This window comes from Humulus lupulus, chromosome 1, assembly GCF_963169125.1.
Source record: "Humulus lupulus chromosome 1, drHumLupu1.1, whole genome shotgun sequence".
Taxonomy (NCBI): Eukaryota; Viridiplantae; Streptophyta; class Magnoliopsida; order Rosales; family Cannabaceae; genus Humulus; species Humulus lupulus.
Genome location: NC_084793.1, coordinates 105,134,985 through 105,142,270, shown reverse-complemented (window position 1 = coordinate 105,142,270; position 7,286 = coordinate 105,134,985). Strand labels below are relative to the sequence as shown.

The window sequence follows — 7,286 nt, the reverse complement described above, 5'->3', positions numbered from 1 at the left end:
TTCAATAATCAATCCATGTCCACATTTACACAATCAACATGCCTCATGAACAACCATGCATGTCACATATGGGGTACAGTTTTCTTACCTCTGGTTCGAGCGAGAAATATAATAAGAACGACTCCTGCGAACGATCGACCTTTGATTCCTTAGCGGTTACCTAATCATAACCAATTATAACCTTTATTAATGAAATTCAACATTGAAAGGGTCTTAACCTAAGCACCACTCTTGGGACCTCGAGACATGCCCACACGGTGAGTCACTACACCAAATATCCATTTCCATAACACATGAATATAATACTATTAAAAAAATATTATGGTATGTGTTAAAATTTTAAGCGGTTCACTAAAAAATACGCGCCTAATTAAAATTTTAAGCAGGGATCTCTTTCCTGCTTTCCACTATTCAACCTGTTCACACATGACCTAATTGCTATTTTCTCCCATCACACCCACCGCCTTTCTCCTCTCTCCTCCTCTCGCCTCCTCTCTCCTCCGTCTGCGCCTCTCTACACCTCTCTACGCCTCTCTCCTCCGTCTACGTCTCTCTATGCCTCTCTACGCCTGTTGAGAGAAATGACAAAGAAAAAGCACTCATTGGGGGGAATTGATGAAGGGCGAGAATGATGATGATGTAGTGGGCGCAGAGCATGAGGCTGGTGCTGGTGCCGGTGTCACAGCGATGGATGGGAAGAGAATGCTAGTTCTATCGTTGGGCACAGGATCAGCCAAGCGTGAAGAAAAGTACAATGCAGCCAAGGCATCCGAATAGGGCCTCCTCAGTTGGATTTTCGACAATGGCAGCACACCCATCATCGACATTTTTGGTGATGCTAGTTCTGATATTGTAGATCTTCTTGTCTCCTCTCTCCTTCTCTCTCATCATTTCTTTATTTTCTTCTTCTTTTTCTTGTAGGTTTCTTAACTGATTGTTTTCTTTTTTAATTTTCAAAATCTCATTGCATTCAGATTATGGTTGGAAAAATTCCTTTAGGGCTTGATTTGACCTTGCAAAGAACGGAAAACATCTCTAGAGAAGGTATTTTATTTATTGTAAGATACAGTTCATGTTTTATTTCAAATATTATGCTTTATAGGCATGTATATGTTATAAATGTTCATAAATTTACCTATTAATTTTCTAGTGGGTTTGAGGTGTTAATTGCAGCAGCAAGGTTTGAGCTTTTGGACTGCAGTGGATGGATTTGTACGTTAGGTCTTGGTTCAATAAACTAGCACCATTTTATAAATATACTCTTATTTATATTTCCTTGCTCTATCCTTATTCCATTTCAGGTACACCTCTTCTCTTTTCCATTTTGTTTTTGGCTCAAATCTCGTGTTTATAGTAGAGACTTTATTTAAGATTTGCTCCCATTTCTAATTCTTGCAAAACACTGGATCATTTTTATATATAATGATATCAATTTTTAGATTACGTATATATATACTAAAATTTCTTTTGCTGCATTTTCACATGATTATGATTTGGGTTTTGATTTTTCTTCAATCTATGTATAGATAGAATGTATTCCCTTTCAGTCTATTGACTTTATATTTGAATGCAAATAGGTTTGTTATCTGTTTCAATTTCTTTTACAAGGTTTGAGTTCCCTGTGGTTGATATGTGTTGCTCACTAACTTTATTCTTGAGAATCTTAGGAAATCAAATTGATAAATTTCAATCTTGATTTTGGGATTTAGGGACTTTCTGCTAGTGTTCCATTAAAATAAATCTTTTTTTGGGTAGGTTTTTTATTTAGATGCTATGTATTGCATGTTTACTTTTATAAATATAAAAGTCTCTGTTCTCATATATGTATATAATATATTTATTTATTATAGGAGTGAGAGAATGAAATGGCAAGCTATCTCCATGTTTTCTGCCTTATATTCATCTTGAACTCATATATGCATATTTCTTACAGCATATTTAAGTATCATTTTTTTGCAGTACAAGGTCTTCAAACTTTAATTCATATATGTAGGTTTCTTTTGACATATGCATGAACATAATATGGTTCAAATATTTTTACTTATCAATTCTATTTTTGTTTTTTAACTTATGTTCCAACTTTACTTTTGTTCATAATCTATCTTTTGCTAAAGATGTCTCCATCTACATGAATTAATTATTGTACCCAATATGTATTCCATTTAGGACATTATATATATATATTGAGTAAACATGTCTCTTATCTATCATGTCTAGTACTAAAGTAATGAGAAAATTACTTTGAGAAACTCACATAGTTGGAACTATCGAAAATGACACTTTTTAAAAGAATTCACTATGCCAAATTTGTAGACCCTTATGTATTTAATGCAATGTTTTGTAACAAAACTGACCAGAGAATTTACTTTTCTTGGTCAAAGTCCAACTCCATCAAGACAAACCATATAGATATTGTGTCTTGATCGTAATTGAAAGTCATTCTTATATCACTGCCGTTTGTGGCCGACGTCACTTAAGTTTTTAAGTGTTATAATTAAAAACTGTTTTGCTTGTAGTGGCTGCATGCATTGGCTTCTTGGGCTCTCTCATCTAGGTCCTTTGGTATCTTGAATTTTTGGAGGTGATCCCTTATGTGTTGGTTTTTAGGAACTTCAATGTATTTTCTTCTTTCTTGAGAAAAATTAGGTTGGGTTTTTTTATTGACATGTACTATATTGAATGGGTATGATTATTAGAAAGTGTGCTCAACATGCTGGAAGTGTTAATAGATATGATTATTAGAAAGTGTTAGTGGATCGTATTTGATGTTTTATTTTAATGAAAAGTTACGAAGTCCATTGTGAACATACTTGCATCCATATCTAGCTACTTTAAAGTATGTTAATATTTTTTTTTTAAAACAATAGTATTTTACCCTATAGGCCATTAATTCTCTCTCCTACCTACCCTAATATATTTACTATGTTTGAAAAATAGCATGTCCAAATATATTATTAATTGGGTTGTAGTTGATCAACTTGATTACAAAAATAATATGAATATAATTTTCTTTGCTTAAAAAGTTTTTGGAATCCTTGCTAATGGAAATTAAATGATATTGTGATATGATAGATGAAGGGGATGTGAATGAGTACAACTTGAAACAAATGGGAAGGAGTCCAATTGGTACAATACGAATTTTTTTAAATGGTCATTGGAATTACTCTGATGCAAAAGTATTCCACACCTTTTCTATGATATGTGATGTGCAATATTCTCATTTCAATTATGTTTTTATCATACAATCAGGATTGGTTTGTATTTTTCTTTATTATTTGTTTCTCTAGATGGAACAAACTAATATGCATTGGAGGGCATGCTTTTGGTGATCAGTACATAGCTATCAATACCATTTTAATGGACTTGGAAAACTAAAACTGTTTGCACTCATTTAATTTTCACCGCCGTTGAACTTGCAGACTTGTGACAAAAAAAGATAAAATAATGCTATTTAATATATATTTGTCAATTTATATCTATATTAATTAATGTCATTAATTTTGTTCTAAAATTTGATAATATGTGAAGTGTTTTAGTTTTATAGTTTCATAGTTTTTGTTGGTAGTTTTTGTTTTAGAAAGTATATTGGACGAGTTTTGTTGATGTTTTTGTATCAGAAAATTCAGATGTGATATTGTAGAATATAAGCTAAAATGTTACATTTTTCTTAACTTCTCCTATGTTTTTCTTTTATTTTGATGCAGGAAGTGACGTGTTTGATAGTATAAAAATTAGATTTCTTCTCATATTTCTATGTTGAAACAACTACCAACATTTCTTAATTCTTTGTTGTTGGTGCTATAGCTTCTTGTGAAATATTATACTCTATACATATATCATATATATGGGTGACAAAAAGAAAGTACTTTGTCCGTATTAAAAAGAATGTCTCGTTCTGTTTATATATGTTTTTGCTTCTAATGGACCAATTTACATTTTTCTTTGCTTGTGGTTTAATGCTTTTTTTTTGGGCAATTTGCAGGTATAATGAGATTGATTCTAGATGTGCTCAAACCTTGTCTGAGCTTGAATGCACTTCATGTAGAGTTTGGCCAAACTCCAAACTAAGCACACCATAAAGAGTGGACCTTATTGGAATCCTTGTGAAGGTGATCATACTTTTCCTTTAAATAGTGCAAGTTTAGTTTGAAACGTGAGTTCAGATTTCTTTTCATTAGTTTGCATGGTTATGTTTTATAGTTAAAATGTTATATTGTGATCCATAATATGCTTTTATACATTCAGAGCGATAAGAGCTCTTTTCTCACACTTATTCATTTTTTTTTGTACCCTTAAAGGACCCTTAAAATATTATCTTTATTTATACCTTTGCTTGAGAGACATTATATTAAGAAAAAGATGGTGAAAAAGGTGTGCTAAAAAAAGAGCAAAAGACTTTTTTTTCTTCTCATTTTTAAGCTCTAAAATCTTGAAAAAAAAAATCTTAACTAGATCATTTGGTCTGTAATGTTCTTAAACAACTGTTGTTAATTTTAGAAATCTTAACTATATCACTTGATCTGCAATGTTCTTGCTAGTAGAGAAATAATTGCTTTTAATCTTAGAAAATCTTAACTATATTACTTGATCTGCAATGTTTCTGCTTCTAGAGGGGAAAAAAAATCAAATACTGTCTTTAAAAAACTCTTACTCGCAATTCGATTTATTTAATCATTTTTTGTTGATTAAGGACTAATTAGAACATCAATGATCAACCATTCGATTATATAGTGGAACATATATTTCATAAAGTGTTCATAGATTCCCCTAGTCTATCTTCATTGTCTTCATTCACACTTGTTTTGCATATAATTTGGCAGGGAAATGAGCTTCATAGCCAGGGAAAGTACAATGATGCCTTGCAGAAGTACTGTCTTGTGAGTATATTTACTGTTACTTTGGCCTACTTGAAGAGAACTTTCTCTACTTTCAGTGTGAACTTTTGGTTTTTGAGTATGATTAGTACTTTTCATCTTTGAAATCTTAGGCAAAAAAGAACCTAAAAGGCATTCCATCATCGAAAGGTCAAGCACTACAGTTGGCATGCTCACTAAACTTGATGTCATGTTACTTGAAAACAAAGCAGTTTGATGAATGCATAAAAGAAGGTTCTGAGGTATTGAGTTGTCTTCCTTTTGCTTTCTATTATATTATATATCAGTCAACTATGATTAATAATCAAGACATTTATAATAATAGCACCAAAGCTAGAGGACTGTTTGTTATCTAATATTGCTTTTGTATTTTCTCATTTTCAATCTATCAGTTCTTATCTTATAATAAAAAAATTGTTTCAGAAAATAATGCTTTTATGTTTAGAAGGTCTATGCAGATATTAACAATTCATTAATGCTCTTTTTCTTTTTTAACTTGCTCATCAGCTTAGAAATGTTTTACATTGTTACAGGAATTGGGATATGATGTGAAGAATGTGAAAGCACTTTACCGGAGAGGTCAAGCATATAAAGAACTAGGTAAACTACAAGTGAGTTTCTTTTAAATGTCTTCTGAAGGATGTTTATGCAATTGCCCTGCTAACCATTGGGGGACATTCTTGTTGTTAGGATGCTGTCTCTGATCTTATCAAGGCTCATGAAGTTTCTCTTAATGATGAAACAATTGCAGAGGTCTTGAGGTGTGATTTCTTGTGAATGATCTTCTTGGACTTTGTTATAGCAGATTAACATCAATTGTTCCTTCTTTTTCTTTTTTTAACTAGCATATATTGTTTTAACAGGGATGCTGAGGAAAGATTACTGAAGGAGGGAGGTGCACGTGCACCAAGAGGTTTGTTAATTTTGTACTTATTTTATTTTCAGTTGATGTTAGTACATTACTTTGCACGTGCATGTTAGTTCTTTTTAAAAAATGTATCATTCTCATCGTTCATTTGTTGCAATTTTTCTAGTCTATTTTTTTTTCAAAACAGCTTTGCAACCCAAGTAATTTATTTTTGTGCATGTGTGTCTACATTAATAGATCATTCCAGAAATTCATTGCAAATGTTGATCCTGAAACTCTTGCTGCTTTGAATGCTGGTAATTTTGGAGAGGTAAATACTGACATGGTAAAGTCTGCATCAAACATGATTGGAAAAATGTCAGCTGAGGAACTTCAGAGAATGTTTGAATTGGCTTCCTCATTTCAGGGGGATAACCCAAGTATTATGGGAGGCCTTGGTACTAATGACAGTTTCAAACCTGGGCCAGTTCCTCCAAATCTGACACCTGACATGCAGAAAAAAGCATTTAATATGATGAATAAAATGCCACCAGAGGAACTTCAGAAGATGTTCGAAATGGCATCACAATTGAGGGGAAATAACTCATTTCCAATGCCAATAGCTCTAAATGCGGCTGGACCCAGTTCAGATGGTGGTTTAAGAGCAGGACCCAGTTCTGTTATAGATGAAACTAATGTTTGAGGCGAAAGTAGTTCACACGGTATATCTTTAAATTCAAGAAGTTTTCCAGCTCAATCGAGCTTCCCCGCCCCCACTGGTGATCTGGAAGAACAGATGAGAAACCAAATGAAAGATCCAGCAATGCGGCAGGTTTGCCTTTTTTTACTTTATGAGACATTTTCATAATTTTCTGAAGCCTTTTGTTACTATTTTATTTTTAAATATTTTACCAACATAATTGCTATGTGCATTGAATTATTTTCATTTCAGACTCGAGAGGAGAGCATCTTATGACCAAGCAATTGCTGCATTATAGTATTTTTTTTTCAAGACTAACTTTACAAAAGTGGGATCAGTTTTCTACTCACTAATAGTAACATTGGATTCCAAGAAATTATTGATTTTTTAGATTTTTTGTTATCTCTTGGGCCAATTTATATGGGTTGTTCACTAGAGTAAGATCTGTGCTTTAAAAATATTTCTCTCCACTTGATCATTATTTTTTGGCAATTACTAGGGTGTTAAGCGCAAATGAACTGTCAAGGGAGGTACCAAAGGAATTGGGACTACTTACTGACCTATCTTTTTTGTAAGTTATAGGCATTTTTTCATTTTAATGGTAACTATATCATTTTTTCCTCCTTTCTTTATGAATTTTCCATTGCCCATTTCAAGCATATCATTGAAGACTATTTCATAGTTTATGATATTAATGACATTTATTCTTGGAAATAATTTTGTCTATAGGTACTTACCAATGAACAATTTCTTTGGTCAGCTACCGCCAGAATTAGGGAATTTAAACAAATTAAAAATACTGTACGCTTGTATTATTACGAGTCTTTCGTTTCATTTCTTTTTCTGTTTATGATTGGGTGCATTT

General features: G+C 32.4%; 1 long non-coding RNA gene and 1 pseudogene across 1 annotated transcript; both read left to right on the top strand.

The window, feature by feature from the left end:
• Window positions 1-2,579: 2,579 nt before the first annotated feature.
• On the top strand, window positions 2,580-5,111 carry LOC133815511 (uncharacterized). The gene is made up of 3 exons (XR_009884825.1): window positions 2,580-3,126; window positions 4,821-4,877; window positions 4,988-5,111. It is a non-coding gene; the product is annotated as an uncharacterized LOC133815511 (long non-coding RNA).
• Window positions 5,112-5,167: 56 nt separating this feature from the next.
• Window positions 5,168-6,872, top strand: LOC133819241 (outer envelope protein 61-like; annotated as a pseudogene).
• Window positions 6,873-7,286: the final 414 nt, after the last annotated feature.